Consider the following 16,119-nt stretch of genomic DNA (forward strand, 5'->3'; position numbering starts at 1 on the left):
GTGTGTGTGTGTGTGTGTGTGTGTGTGTGTGTAATAAACCAAACAAAGCTCTACCTGAAGTGTATCTATAGTCCTGGTTGTATTGAGAAATCAACAGAGAGATCAACAGCTCCTCGAGCCTGGCGACGGATATCCTGTTGGCACAAATGGTTGAGCAGCTTCTCTGACAACAATCATTATTGCTCCTTGCAGGACCGTTGATGACCCACCCTAATAGGGTCCTCACGGCATATGGTCCATCACCTTCGCTTTTTATGATCTCCCAGGGCTCCATAAGCTTTGACGCATTAGTCCCAATTAAGACTTCCACCTCAGCATCCAAGTCTGGGATCCTGATATCTCGCAGATATTTCCATTTTTTAATGTCTTGCTGAGTGGGAATGTTGCTCCTTGACACAGGAATTGTTTCCTGCGTGTAGGTCTCTGGGAGCTCCACAAATTGATTTCCATCCAACTGGGATACTTCCAGTCCTGAGATCACTTGACTTTCCACAACTTTTTCTTGGCCATAGTGCGCAGTAGGATGTTGGTTGTTTTGCCTTGTAGGTTCAGCTTCTTCACGAAAGTGTTAGTACAAAAGGTAGCTGTACTTCCAGGATCCAAGAAAGCATATGTCCGCAGCACCTTATCTCCCTTTTTAGATTTTAACTGTACTGGCACGATGGAAAGAGTACAGTTGTCATCTCCGGCCCCAGTACAACCACATGCCTTTAGGGAGACAAGGGTACTGCTGACAGGTGTTTCTGATTCCTTGTTCTTGTCTTTGCTGTGGATGTGCAATATAGTAGGGTGTTTTAGACTGCACTCACTGCAAGTCAGACGGCTCCTGCACTCCTTACTCATGTGGCCAGCCTTCAAGCATCCAAAACATATTCCTTTTCCTCTCAGGAACTCAATCTTCTCCCTTTGAGAAAGCTTGTTCAGCCTTGAACAATTGAGCAATGGGTGTGACTCCTGACAGTAGAGACAAGATTCTGAGGATGACTGCTTTGATCCTATTGACTGTCTGGGAATCTTCTGCACTGGGGGTTTGGTTACAGCACGGTCAGTTGCTGAAATGGTGGTTGCAAAACTGCTTCCTTTGATGTTGCTCCTGGGCATAGACGGATTACCGCATGGGCAAAGTGGGCGTGTGCCCAGGGCCCTGGAGCCAATGGGGGCCCTCGGCTTTCAAACATTTTTTTTTTTTTTTTAATGTGTAAATTAAAATAAATTTACAAGCTCATAGGGCCCAATGATAGGGCCCCGTTTTGTGTGATACGTTCATATATAATCGTAAATTGTAGGCTATAATTACGATAAAATGTGTATTGTGCGGCCAGTGTAGGCTAATTCTTAATTTACAACTGTCCTGAACGCATCAGGGCCGTGAGCCAACGCTGATTGGCTGGAAAGCCTGATTTATGGTTCCGCGTTAAATCGACGCAGAGCCTCCGCGCATCGCCGCATACCCTACGCCGTAGTCGCTGCGTTGATTTAACGCGGAACCATAAATCAACCTTAACAGTTGGAGCCAATTTGCCGACTCGGCAAATTTGCGGCCATGAAGTAGGTGAGCGCTAAACTTTAAAAGAGGACTAAGCATGTACAGAGTTTTATGGAAGAGTCAACTACCATTGGTGAGTCAGTGTAACCTTCATAAATAATTTCTTTATCAGAATGTTGTGGTAGCCTTGACCACCTGCCTATTTGAATGAGCTGTGTGTTGTTTTCAACGAGACCGCCGAGTCTATTCTCTGTTTTAGAGCTCAGAAATGATGTTATAGACCGCTGTGTCTATATCTATCTAAATAGATTGTGTAATGTTTTTTTTTTGTATTTAAGCTGTATCAAAGATGGAACTGAGTCAGTCCGTGACTGAGTTTTCAGCGCCGTGTGATTGACAGCTGTCAGGCTTGTGTGTGTGTGTGTGTGTGTGTGTGTGTGTGTGTGTGTGTGTGTGTGTGTGTGTGTGTGTGTGTGTGTGTGTGTGTGTGTGTGTGTGTTCTTCTGAACAAGTTTGTGACTTTACTCTGCTTTCTGCAGCATAGGCCTATAGGCTTGGCTCAATAAAAGTGAGACTAAATGTTGTTTGATGGGTAGGATGAGGTGTTGTTGAACGTTAAAATGACTATCATAAGGGCCCATGGAGAATGCTCCGCCCCCTCTGTACTGAGACCCACGCTCCGCCACTCCGCCATCCACAATCACACGGTGTGATTGTGGATTCTCTGCGCTATTGTGTGACCAAACTGAGTGATTGGGGAGGGCATGCACCGTGCACATAGGATATTATTGTAGGTAGGGGCCCATAGCGAGTTTGTGTCCAGGGCCCGTGGTCATTATAATCCGTCCTTGCTCCTGGGTAGCAGTTTGCTTGTATTTACAAACTTCAAGGTGTTTGGTCGAACATCTGAAATATCACCAAACAGTGGATGAGACAAGACTTTGACTTGCTTCTTTAGAAAGCACACCATATCAAGAAATGTAGCTCTGTAGCCTCGTCGCTCCTGTATGTCACAAGCTGTGGACCTCCACTTTTCCCGCAGCTTGTATGGCCACTTCATTAAGACATGCCTCATGTGAGATGGAACGTTCAACTCCTCCATATATTGTAACTCTGTCATAGCGTTGCAGCAACCTCTTAGGAACAGCGCAAACTCCTGCAGTGCCTGAATGTCCTCTGTTTTAATTACAGGCCATCCAAATGCTTTGTTCATGTATGCTGTCGCTATTCTGTGCTCATTGCCGAAATGTTCCTTTAAAAGACATTTTGCTGTTTGATACCCTTGTTGCGGTGTCATGTGAAGGCAGCTTCTCACCAGCTCCCGGGGCTGCCCCCTGGTGTACTGTTCCAGGAAATACAAACAGTCTTGGTAACTGCTAGTTCTCTCTTCAATGCAATGCTCAAACGTTCTCATAAAGGAGACAAACTGCAATGGGTCACCATCAAATACGATTATGTCTCTTTGTGGTAAAGTAGCTGACAGTTGTTGTTGTACGAGCATGTTGGTGATTTCATTCTGCCACTGCATAATTCCACAAATAGCATCCTGGTCCACTGTATTTCACACTGATGATCTGCTATGTGCAGACTGATGATGTAGGGCATGAGACATTCCTGTGTTTGGTTGCAACTGTGGCCTGAGAGTGATATCCCTTTTTTTTTGGCGTGTTTTAATGTAAACTTTAGGTCGCACCTATTGGAGTAATGGGTGGCAGAGTCGAGCTTAGATGCAAAGCTGTGGTGTTTCCTTTCGGCACAAACTCACTGGCCTGTGGGTTGAATTCATGGCTTGGTACGTTAAGTGCTTTGCTCACTTAAGAATTCATGCCATCCTGGGCTGCTCGGTGGCGCAGTGGGTTAAGCGGCGGATCATATACTGAGGCTACAGTCCTCCTCCTGCAGCGGTCCCGGGTTCGAATCCAGCCCGCGCACCTTTGCTGCGTGTCTTCCCCGTTCTCTCTCTCTACCCCTTTCCAGTCTGCATCTCAATAAAGGGCCACTAGAGCCCAAAAAAATCTTAAAAAAAAAAAAAAAGAATTCATGCCATCCGAACATCTGCCAACATCACTGCCTTCCAGCGCAGAAAGTCTTGCATCAGCAATGGCTATTTGTGCATCAAGCTCCAGTTGCTCCTTCCTTTTCTTTAATTTGAATGTTTCTTGTGTGAGTTTTTCCTCTTGTTCCTCCAAATCATGTTTCCTTTGCAGAGCAGCAGCTTTCTCTTCTAAAGCCGCTTTCTCTGCCTTTGCCTTTAAACGTGCAGATGAAACACTGGAAGCATATGATCTGAGCAACCCAGTCTCATATAAAAACGTACCCTGGCTACGTTGGTCCAAAGTGCAAAATCGTAGAGGGGTTACAATATTAGCCCTTGAAATGTATAACTGTTACATTTTTCTAGCGCTTGAAATGTATAACTGTTACATTTTTCTGCCTATTCGTTTTGCGTCCAAGTCACGTGACTTTTAAGATTCTGGCCGTGATACCAACAAACACGGTGGACATTTTTCATTTTTGAGTGAAAAAAATCTATATTTTGAGTTGACAAACACGGTGGACATTTTTCATTTTTGAGTGAAAAAAATCTATATTTTGAGTTAGTTTCTGCATAGAAATGCGTTTTGATTAAATTTCTAGCAATATATAAATGTAGATAATCTCTTGCTTGCTCGTGGTTGCAACGTTTTTTTTCAGATCTCGTCAGAATAATGTAAAACTGGAACGTTTTAATAACGTTAAATGGTTACATTTTTGGTTGCTGGACACGCTGTGAAAAAAATCAATATTTTGAGTTAGTTTCTGCATAGAAATGCGTTTTGATTACATTTCTAGCAATACATATTTCACTTTCATAATATTCACTCAGTAAATGTATATAATCTCTTGCTTTCTCGTGGTTGCAAGGTTTTTTCAGAAATCGTCAGAATAATGTAAAACTGGAACGTTTTAATAACGTGAAATGGTTACATTTTTGGTTGCTGGACACGCTGGGAATAAAATCAATATTGTGAGTTAGTTTCTGCATAGAAATGCGTTTTGATTATATTTCTAGCAATACATATTTCACTTTCATAATATTCACTCAATAAATGTACATAATCTCTTGCTTGCTCTGGTTGCAAGGTTTTTTCAGATTTCGTCAGAATACCCTGGCTACGGTGGTCCAAAGTGCAAAAACGTAGAGGGTTTACAATATTCAACCCAGTCTCACAGGAAAACGTGGTACAGGCTACGTTGGTCCACATTGCAAAACGTGGCCAATGTTACGATTTGCCCTCCTAAAACGTGAGATGTGAACGCGTTCCGTGGCTCATTCATTTTAATAGGTTTCGTTAGGTTTCGTTTCTGTCACGTGACTTTCAAGTTTTCGGCTGTGGAGGAAAAATAAAATTGCTGCCATTTCTTTGATTCTCGGTCTAAATTGCAATATTTTAAGATAGTTTCGCCATGAAAAGCAGATTTTATCATATTCATAGCAAGAAATATATTTTGGTTATTTTACCCTCATTTAATGGATCTTATTGACGGAAATGTATGAACCATGTGCTTGTTTTACTTCCTTTGAGTAATAAAACCACCAATTCTCTTGCATGGCCCCGTTATTAAAATATATGCCAGGCCCAGTGCTTAATTTCTAAAGTGGGAGGTCCCGGAGCGCAGACGATGAGTGGCTCCGGTGCGAGAGAAAAAAAACACACACACACACACGCACACTGTTGAACTGTCCGTTTTGACATTAACGGCGATTTTCACAATGATATCTGCAACATTTCTTAAGGTAGAAACAACACTGTATCATTGTTAATTACACAACATTAGTGGGTTAATTTCCTGCACATCAATTTTCATGTTTTTCCCTTCGATTGTGAGAAAAAAAAGACTTGTTTCACGCTGAGAGCATCATGCCAGCCAATCAGAATCCTGGAAAAAACATCAACAAATGACACGTGTAACTTCCAGGCTGATTTATGGTTCCGCGTTACACCAACGCAGAGCCTACGGCGGAAGTGATACTAGTAGCTGATTGGCCGATATGTGATCATCATCATCATCATCATCATCATCCTTATCATCATCTTTATCATCACCTTCATCGCCTTCATCGCCTTCATCATCATCACCATCATCATCACCACCATCATCATCACCATCACCATCATCATCATCATCATCATCAGTCAAGTCAAATTGCACGCGCAAGGTCCCGTTCATCACTGCTTGCAGCTTTAATTTATATATAACTATTTTAACATTTCTAAACACAAAAACACGAAAGTGTCCTTGATAATTCAATAATATAATAGGTTCATGTTAAGGACATCCGTTTTAATTAGTTCTCCTTCGATTATGAGATGTTATTAATGCTCAGTAGACACAGGAGGTTTGTTATGTATTGTTATGAGGCCTATTTCGTGTCTATTTTTGAACAGTTTCAAGATTTTCAGCATCATGCAGATTCTCTGATTCTATGAATGTTTGTTATTTTGATTCATAAACAGTATACCGTAAATAATCATGTCTTTTAATTAGCAATTACCTGGATAAGGTTGAGGAACCAGAACCGCATCAAGTTTTTGTCCAATAAGTCACCTGTGAAATATCCGTCATCTCTGAGGGCTTGAAAAATGTCCATCCAAAATTTCACACTCTGTTTACGCAAGATCCCCCACCATGACTCTATCTGCTGATTGGCCCTGCTGCACCGTAAATAAAGCTTCCTTCTCCCACATAATGGTCCTGGTGATTCCTCCGCAGGAACAGCTGCATTTCTCCTACATGCCCATTTTTACCTGGGTCCGCTTGCACCCTCTGTGGAGCCTCCAATGTGTGTCACTGTGTTTATAAAGTAGTCCGCGATTACTTTTGGGTCACTGTTTGTGTAATATGCCATCAATGCAGCCATTAATTGCAATGCCATATGGCTTTAGTTTATCGTAAGAATCCATATGCCACAGTGCGTTGGGCCTCTTGCTGTTGTACTGCCGACGTCGGAGATACCGTGCTCGCCGAAGCTCCACTCCCTCTGGATCCAAAATCTTTATGATCATCCTCATTGTTTTTTCCTGAGAAACAACAAAACCTCTTTGAATGGCACGCAGATGTAACCACCGATAGCCTTGCAGTCGACCAATACTAGACAGCTCCTCTTCCACAAAAGACACAATTTTTTCCAAGTCTGTGTAGTTCCTTCTTCGAAATAAAAAGTGTTTTAAAGTCCTTATACTGATAATAATTTGATGCTGATGTGCCAAACGATTAAGTGTTTCCTTATTTGTGAAACCGATACCAAAATATAACTTCACAAGATGCTCAATATTCTTCATTTTAACACAGGGAGAAGACTGCTCTTCCTGTTAGAGTTCTCATAAATAACGACTTTATTCTCATAATATTACGACTTTATTCTTATAATATTATGACTTTATTCTCGTAATTTCCCTTTTTTTTGTCTTAGTTTGGCCCTAATACTCAACTCAACTTGTTGTAAGTTCTTCCCGACTGGTTTTACTGAGTACAAAGCTTAGGGTTATTTATTTAGCATCGTGTAGCCTTTTGGTTAGCGAGTTACATGCTAATAATTCATCGATCATTACTCACCAGGAAATCGATTGTTCACAATTCGACACAGTTCAACGTCGTCTTCATTTGAAGCCACAGTTTTTCAACTACTTGTGTTCAACTCTATTTAAGGTTTTTTTGACGGTGTCTCTTTCATTCATCAGCCAAGTTTCTTCTTTTTTCTTCTCGCATCTGCACACACCACACTGCATCAGTGTAGGACAAAGAGTGGTGTTTAAACGTAGAGATGGTCACTCGGATCAGTTTTTGTCACACTTAATACACATAAATACTCCGTTGTCGGGCCCGCGCGGGTGTCGCCCTGTTGGGGGGTTCCCTCTCCGGGAACGGCCCATCTCCGGTCCCCCCCGCTGCCTCCGCGGCGGGGCGCCCCTCTGGTCCTGGAGGGCCACTTTCGTGGGGCCCCCCCTCGAACGCCGCCGGGGGCGGGGTGTGCGCTGGCGGTGGGTTGCCTCCCGCCCTCTTCTCGCCCTCTGTGGGGTTGCGGGTGGCCTGGGTTCCGGGTTCTTCCTTGTCGGCCTCTGGTCTCGCGGGTGGCGGGGTTGCCTCCCCCCCCCTCCCTCACTATAGATATACTTCAGGTGGAGCTTTGATAGGATTATTACACACACACACACACACACACACACACACACACACACACACACGCACTCATACCCAAACACATACATACACATAGACATATACACACTCACGCACACATACACATATATACATAATCATACATTCATGCACACACACACACACAGACACATTTAGCCACACATACATATACACGCTCACACACACACATACACACACATGCATGATCATATACATACACACACACACACACATACACACACACACACTGGCTTGTTCACCTGCATGCTTGCTCTGTAGTTTTGTTTCTAGTTTCTAGTGCAGTTTCTAATAGATTATATAAATTGATCCAAATTACATAATTTAAATCAAATATTTGGTTTCAATGAGCAATGAAGTCACACCATGTGATTATACACTTTTACCTGAACCTGGCTCTACTTTTCTAAAAAAAAAAACATCCCTATGTCCATCATAAGACTTCCTGTCTGTCTGTCTTTCTACACACAAACACACCAGTGGCATCAGTTCAGTCAGTTGGCTCATCAGCTAATCTTAGCTACAAACAGAAGAAGTGGTTGACTGACCACCTGTAACATTTCCTAACAAGAAAAAGTCAGCTAGCTCCTACCTAACATCATAATCAAGATCACACACAGCACAAATAAGGACTGATGATGATAATAATGTGTTGGTATTTCGTGGTAAAAGTAAAGAAATATGTCATATAGTGTAGAGAAAATCCTTTTTGGGATCTGCGTTCGTTATCATTCGTTAAGACTTCAACGGGCTCGTCGAGTATTTTAAATGTGCGCTCCGCCCGCTGGTGAAATGAGAGGGATTCTTCCGTAATAATTGGACCTAAACACTGAAGCTGAAACTCACATAATTTGAACAGTTAAAATTCCAGTTCGTGATTTGCAGAATGAACAAGTTCACGTTCTAGTTCTTTATTTGCAAATACATTGCGTTCAGTTCAACATTCTCACAGAAATCAACGTGTTGCACAACACTGATGACATATACGTATCACTTAGCAACCAAACGCCGGTGCATTGCATTGTGGGAAGTTTCTGCTCGGCTAGTGTCCATCAATCCACACTAAAATATTTCTCTGGAATGAGTATGGATTGTGCATATTGAGTACGTTCTAATGTTTCGGACGCACTAAAAAATTAGGGTGGAAGTATGCGATTTCGGACGCAGCCAAGGACACAGGCTTCAAAATAAAGAAGGAAGGGTCAAACTCTGACAGGCAGAACAAAGATTCTGTGGGTTTTTTATTTATGCACATTAATAAACTGATGAGGGTTAAAGAACCATGTACATTGTTGTGTTTAACAAAGTCAGAAAGAAAGAAAGAAAACAGCAGTGGTAAACCTAGCAATTCAACAGCATGATCAATAAGGAAGAAAATACGAAGACTTGAAAGTAGAAATAGTGGAGATATATAGGTGATGGCAATGGTGCTCAGTGGTAATTGGAGCACACAGACCTTTGGCCTCCGACCTGGGAGAATGGCTCCATCAGATCCCAGGAACACCTTCTTCCAGAAGTAACCAGTCAGAGGAAGAACAAAAAATACTGCATACAACCCTTAAACCCCCAGGCCTCTGGCAGAGGACCTGAACTGGAAGAAGGCAACTGGCCATAGAAAATAGATAATAGTAGAGGTTGGGGCTTTTATGAAAATTATGAGACTTAAAAAAGTGCAAAGTTGGAATATAAAAAAAGACATTAAAAAGTAAATAGACGAGAAGCAAAAGCAAGCGATACAAAAAAAAACAACCCCAAAAAACCGATGCTGAAGACTGAAAACAAGATGCTCAAAGGCAGAAAGTTAAATGTCAGGACATTTTTACAATAAACAGTGACCAAGTTAACATGGCGTAACCAGTCTGAAGGTATAACGTATATGCAGGGCTTACTGTAACACATGATGTATTTTTTTCTTCTGCTTTTGACTTCCACAGCTAGAGCTCTCTGTGCTACCCGGATTTCAGTTTGCATTGCTATGAATTACATTTTCTATTCCCCAACAAAACTTTCCTTTTTTTTTCTTTTCACATGATCCAAATAAAGTGTGCTCTGTTGATTCACTCTGTTGACGTGAGTTTTGGAAAATGCCCTGACACTACAAAAGGAGAGATGATGTGGCTCTTTGGAATAATGTTTTTAAAGCTACTTTCAAAAGGTCAAGCTCCAGCAGAATGTAGCTACAGGCAGAGAGCACAACTCCTCTCGTCTGTTGTGATGGCGGATTTTGTGGTGTGGGTTTGGCTGCTGCGTGACTGATTTGTGGTTGAATTTGCTGGCATATGCATCTACCTGTCGAAGCTGCGTACTGCTTCTAATCATACTGACCAATGAAACTGTCATTATTCCACAATCACCAATTCATGCACATGCACATAATACGTCATGTAGACTTGACCCCACTTCACATATGTATTTTCAATAGATTTCACAAATTCCACAATACAGTTTCTTATGCAATGCAATCTTTATGTAAAGGAAAATGAGATAGAGATAACAGATGACTAATTATGGGAGAAACAAAATTATGGCCTGATCAAGTGGATATAAACTATCTGTCAGCATAAACTAAGAGATTGCACCCATGATTTGCCATGTGGATAAATATACGACCACTAAAATGTTCTAAAACCCTTCTGATGGGGCGAATGAGAATCAGGTTGTAATTCTTCAATAAATCCTTGGCTTTACTATTGCATTGCTGTTGGCACCAACAATTGTGTGATGCTCTGAATAACTTGTCATAATGCTTAAATGCTTTTTCTTGTGTTCAACTAGTTTTGATCACTCACTGTAGAATAGCATCACAGATGGTTCTCCAAGTCCTAAGACATTTCCAAATCTGGAGAAGGGCTGAGAAGACTCAAACTATACAAACAGTTTTATGACCTACAAATAGTTGTTGCTTCTAGACTATTATGAAAAGGAATTTCCTCTAATTAATATAAGGAGTATAGAAAAGTTCCTGCATTCCCAAAACATCTTTTGGGGAAGAAGAAGTTGTACCTGAAAATCAAATTTGGTCCCACTGAATCAACTGAAACAGTCAAACTGAAACAGATTCATAGTGTGGCTTTGAATACCTAGAGGTCATTCAACATCCATCTGCATGATGGAAGAAAAGTGAAGAACCAAAAAATGTTATATTAGATAACTAAATGAATCAATGTCATGTCATCTCTGCTCTGATGCTGTCTTAACTTAAAATGCGACAGTATGATTTTGAAAGCCAACTACTGAGAGAAATCCCTTTCTTTTTCCTCTCTTTTAGCCATCCGACAAAACCAGCTCTTTTCTACTTTGGGGGATTTCTGTGAAGAGACACCTATGATATTTGTAATAATGTATCTCCCTAGGAAGAGTATCAATCTAAATTTTAACACAATCCATCAAGGCAGAAGCTTGGGATTGGTGTATGTACAGTAGAGTTTCTCTATGATAGTTCTGGGAGTGAAAATAAAAGATTGAAGAGCTTTCTTGGTGCAGTGGAAAGTCATAATCACATTCTCAGTGAATCTTCTCGCTTTCTCTCAGTATTCACTTAATGTGCTCATTCACCTTTTCCAGTGTTTTCTCTTGCCGTCTCAGGAGAAGTGTTATAGTACTGCATCCTACCAACAGCAACAGGCAATTTTTCAAGAAAGGTGGCAGTTGTTACAGTAGTTAGCCATTTCATTTTGAACAAATCTTTCCAGCAGGGTACAAAGGTTAATGGTTGATGGATGTGTGATCAGTATATGTTGTCTGTTTTCCTTCTGTCTAAAATACTATAATTGAACGTATACACACGCAGCAGAATTTCAGTGTAATAGCCTTTTTTTTAAAGTTCATTCCAGAGAGTATCCTGTTAATAGTTTATTGTCGACCTTGTATTTTATTCACTTTGCCCATCATAAGACTGTGAGACTATATTCTTTTTTCTTGTTGTCATCTATTAATCTGAGAGAGTGTCCTTGCAGCTTGCAGTGAATGCAGTGATCTGCTTTCATAAAGAGAAGAAAATCACTGCATTCCAGCATAATAACCTAGAAGTAAATAATAGTAATCACTTAGAACTCTTCATTTAACCAAAATGACTCCTATACATATATAAACTATTATGGGCTTATTTGTCTCTAAATCACTGTCCACATGATCTCTTGCAAACTGCAGGTGGAACCATTGTTCTTTGAAATGCAGAGACTTTTACAGTGTACATATGCAGTCTGGTTAGTAATAAATGTCAACTGATGGCACATTGTGTCAGCTGATTGTTTATTGTGAATAAGCACATTTTAATCACTCTTTCCCTCAAAACTTCAATGCACCCTTATCGATGCGAAATATATTAAGCTATAAACAGCTTAATACGTAAGTCACCTTCAGTGTGACCTTGATGTTCCAGATGGTCACTATTAAAATGGTCTTGTAACTGCCAGTAAAGGATGCTGTTTGGACAGTGACACACAGCTGCAATTTTGGCAAGATGTATTAGTCATGATTTTTATCTCATAAACTTTGAAAGAATCCAGCTGCCTGGAATCCAGCTGCCTGGATTCTTTCAATATAATTTGAATATAAACAGTATAGCCTCCTTAGACAAATGCTTTTGTTTGATATGCATTTTAAATGCTAATCACCAGAGATAGACAGATAGATTTTTAACTGTATTAGGACAATAAAAAGTCAAAATGAAGAGGCAGTGTGAGGAAAAACAGTGTAAGGCAGGAACCTTAAGCATGTGTGAGCACGTCCATAAAAGTAGGCATTTTGGTGGTTGTTGGTTTGTGAGCATTCCCCTGTGTAAACAATACAATCCCACGAGGCAAATGACATGCGCAATAAATTTAGAAAAGCAGTCATGGCTGCCCATCAATCTGGGAGGGATTATTAGGTTATTTTCAAGGAATTTAGACTTTATCTCTCCATGGTAAGAAAGGTTATCCACAAGAGGAAAACCTTCAAGACAGGTGTCCATTTCAGGAGTGGACAACATAGCAAGTTCACCTCAAGGTCAAACCATATTGTGTTCAGAGACATTGAAAGGGAAAAATACATCAACAAGAGCTAGATTTAATTTCACCTCCACTTGAGGTCTCTTACAAGCCTTAGCAGAGATGGAATATAGAGTCAAGTAGTCATATTTGGATCGTAAAGTTAATGAATGCCCGTGGCTTTCTCTATGTTAGATATAAATCAGAGTCGCCATTCATCACTTCACAGGTTCATGACAACGCCAAGGAAAAGGAGCTAGAAGGATAATAAGAATTCTGCGGAGAAGGTAAGGCAATAAATGGCAGCCCCACGAATGTTGATAGACTGACCTGGGGAGTTTTTCTTCCATCAAATTGCAGAGTGATAGGTTGCCAAATTGTTTTTCATATCATCAAGTCATCCCCTAGGAGACATGATACATCACTCTGTAAATTACCACGACAGTGACCAGAACTGAAATTTGTGCTCGGTATTTCTGAGGCTGCGCACCTGGACCAAAAGCCACAGCTGCACCAGCCATTATTGCAGCCCCCTAACACTGCAGGATACAGATGAATAGTCAGCTTTACCCCGCCAGTCAAGAGGGGCTTTGCAGAGCATGTAATGACCCTCGTATGAGACACTAAATAGTCTGATTACATCCTTAATCAGAAACATGAGAGCCATCAATGTCATCATCAACTTCTCTGCATCTGTACTCTCATACATTAGCATATCGATATCAGTGACATATGGAAAATATAATTTAAACAAAAAGAGGAGATATAAACCAATATAAATATAATGTAAGGCCTTAAAAATGCTAAACCCAACTATGCAGAAGAATGCTGCACTCAGCCACTTTGAGTCTTTGAATGCAGCAATATGTGCAAGTTTGAGTGCATCACAGTCTGTAGTGATTTTGAATCAGATCAGGTTGATTAATTCAATTTGACTTATTTTAAAATTTCAGCTTGGCTAAATTTTGCAAGACGTAATAAAGAGTAGAAGTGGGAGTAGAATATAAACGTGATAGAATTCTATTTGATATGAAAAGTACTGTTACTAAGGAATTTAATTAAAGAAAGGAATAATGCAAAGCAGTCATGCAAATTAAAGCGCAGTGCCATAGAGTTCGCCTGTCTTTCTTTTGCAGTTGTTGTTTGCGGTAGCAGAAACTTACATGAAATTATCTTCTTCCTGCTTCCTGTTAGAAAATAAAATTGGTTTAGCTGGCAGCAAACCCAATTACCGGCTGTGATAGAAGGTGTCCGATCTGTCACCGTATGTGTAAAAAGGTTGAGGCAGAACCATTGATTTCAGCAGGCCTGATTAGATGGTGGCGGATAAGTGAGATTTATTTTTCTAGAAACTGGTGTTCGAACATTGGTAGAGGCAAAAACAAAGGCCCCTTTTTATTCAGATGCTAGAACAAAAATGTTGTTGGACAGGTGTAAACGATGACACAGACATCTAGTCCTCAGGTATTTGTCATCACAAAAAATCCACAGAAACTGGCTTGTTTCCAGTTTTCAGTAGTGTCATACGTGAGGAGGAAATACTCAAATTTAACTCATCTTATGTGACTCTAAACAGGAAGAACAGCTTCTTTTCTTTTCCTTACTGGTACTTGTAGCTGGTGTGAAACCAGTTTTTCAAATTTGAATGGATAAGTGAAAGTGAGAGAGCAGTCAGTCACTCCATAAAGTCTTTAATATGACTTTTTATAAGTGAAAAATGATTGAAAAAGCATCTCAAATATCACATCTAAATCAACATCAACAAAACAAGAAGAGCCAGCTCCTCCCTTACACTCTCTCCAGCATTACCTGAGAAGAAATGCCCTGTCATGATCTCTACCAGGCCTTTCTCCCTCATCTCCCACTTAATGTGCTTGAGCAACAATCAGACTGTTGGTAACTGGTTGGAGCAATGTTTGGTATGATATGAGGCAGGCTGCACCCACTGTTTTTTTTAAGTTTATAAAGCCAAGCCTGTGTATGAAGACAGTGTTTTGTTTGTTTTTTACATGGTACTTAAGACATAAGCAGCTTGTAGATGGAGAGGTGATAATAATAATGTCAATGCCTGAAAACATTACATTTTCTCAACTTCTGATAGGAGCGACACACAATTTATGGGCATAAACTTGGAATCAAAGACGTACTTTCATAATAAGCAGCAGACATTCACTTAGCAACCGAGAACAATAGAAGCTCAGCCTGAGCCCAATTTTACTCTGCTATGTTCCTTTAGAGTAATTTGATTGGGTTCGACTCCCACCTCTCCATCTGAGTCAGTCTCCGGGGGTTTCAGAGGAAACCTGTGAAAGCGAAGGTCAATACTGCTCCTGAATCTGTGCATTTCATTTCAGTTTAATAAGATGTCAGTGTTGTAAATGAGTGTCGCACAAGCTCAGCAGCACTTCTGTCAGTCGGTGTGGAATGGCTGATAATTACCCCGGCTTGTTATTAAACACCCAATGCATTAAATATAGTTGGAATATTTCCCTTAAAAAATGCAGATGTCAAGCCTGTCACATATAGTTTATTAATATCATTAGAAGGAAAATCCTTCTAAATCAACTGAGCAGGTATAGACATAATTACAACAGCTGCGTTTTTTATGGTCTCATTTCAAACCTCCATCCTCCACAGTGGCACAACCAGGAGCAGCAAAAGCGAGGTGAGAGTGAAGGAAATCAATATGTTCTGTCATTACAATCCACTTCACCTGAGTCTGACCCCATATGTTAGCTCACCTGTCAGATTTAACAGGTTTTAAAGTAACTATTTTAATTTGAATTGGTATAAATGTCTTACCTGCGTTTTCCTAGAGTTGTATTTGGAATTATAAGAAAAACTAGACAAAACTTCAAACACAAGGATATATAATAAACAATGTTTTTTCTCATATATCTATTCTGGACAGGATATAATGGAGAAACATGAACCTGAGTTTCTATCTGCTTAAAGGGGACCTATTATGGCACCTAATCCCTATTTTAAACAGGCCTTGAATGTCTTAAAAACAATCTTTTGATTGTTAAATAAATTAGAAATTCAGCCTGTGGGCCATGTCTTTATCTTCACCGTTTCTAACCTCCTTCTCTATGAGGGATTCTGAGTGGGCGGGGCGGCTATGATAATGAGGCACTGTGCCTGACGCGAATGACGCGATACACCGCTACGAAAAAATGGTGGAAGCTCCGGCCGGCGGAGTTACACCATGTCATAAGTGCATGCGATGTGAGCGAGCGTCAGCGACAAAATCAATTCTATTGCTTTATTTTTCTATTGGACTGTCACTAACTGACCGCACTGATGCAGCGCTGCGCAGCACGACGCAACGCGCCGTTTTGAGCTGGACGTTTCCTGCCGCTCGCGTTGAAACTTGGTTGAAAGCGATGTAGGAAACAGTCACGGATGAGGAATGGCTGATCCAGGTAGTTGAAATGAGAAGTTATCTCTATGATACCTCCT

This window comes from Cololabis saira, chromosome 4 (genome assembly GCF_033807715.1).
Source record: "Cololabis saira isolate AMF1-May2022 chromosome 4, fColSai1.1, whole genome shotgun sequence".
In the NCBI taxonomy this organism is placed as follows: Eukaryota; Metazoa; Chordata; class Actinopteri; order Beloniformes; family Belonidae; genus Cololabis; species Cololabis saira.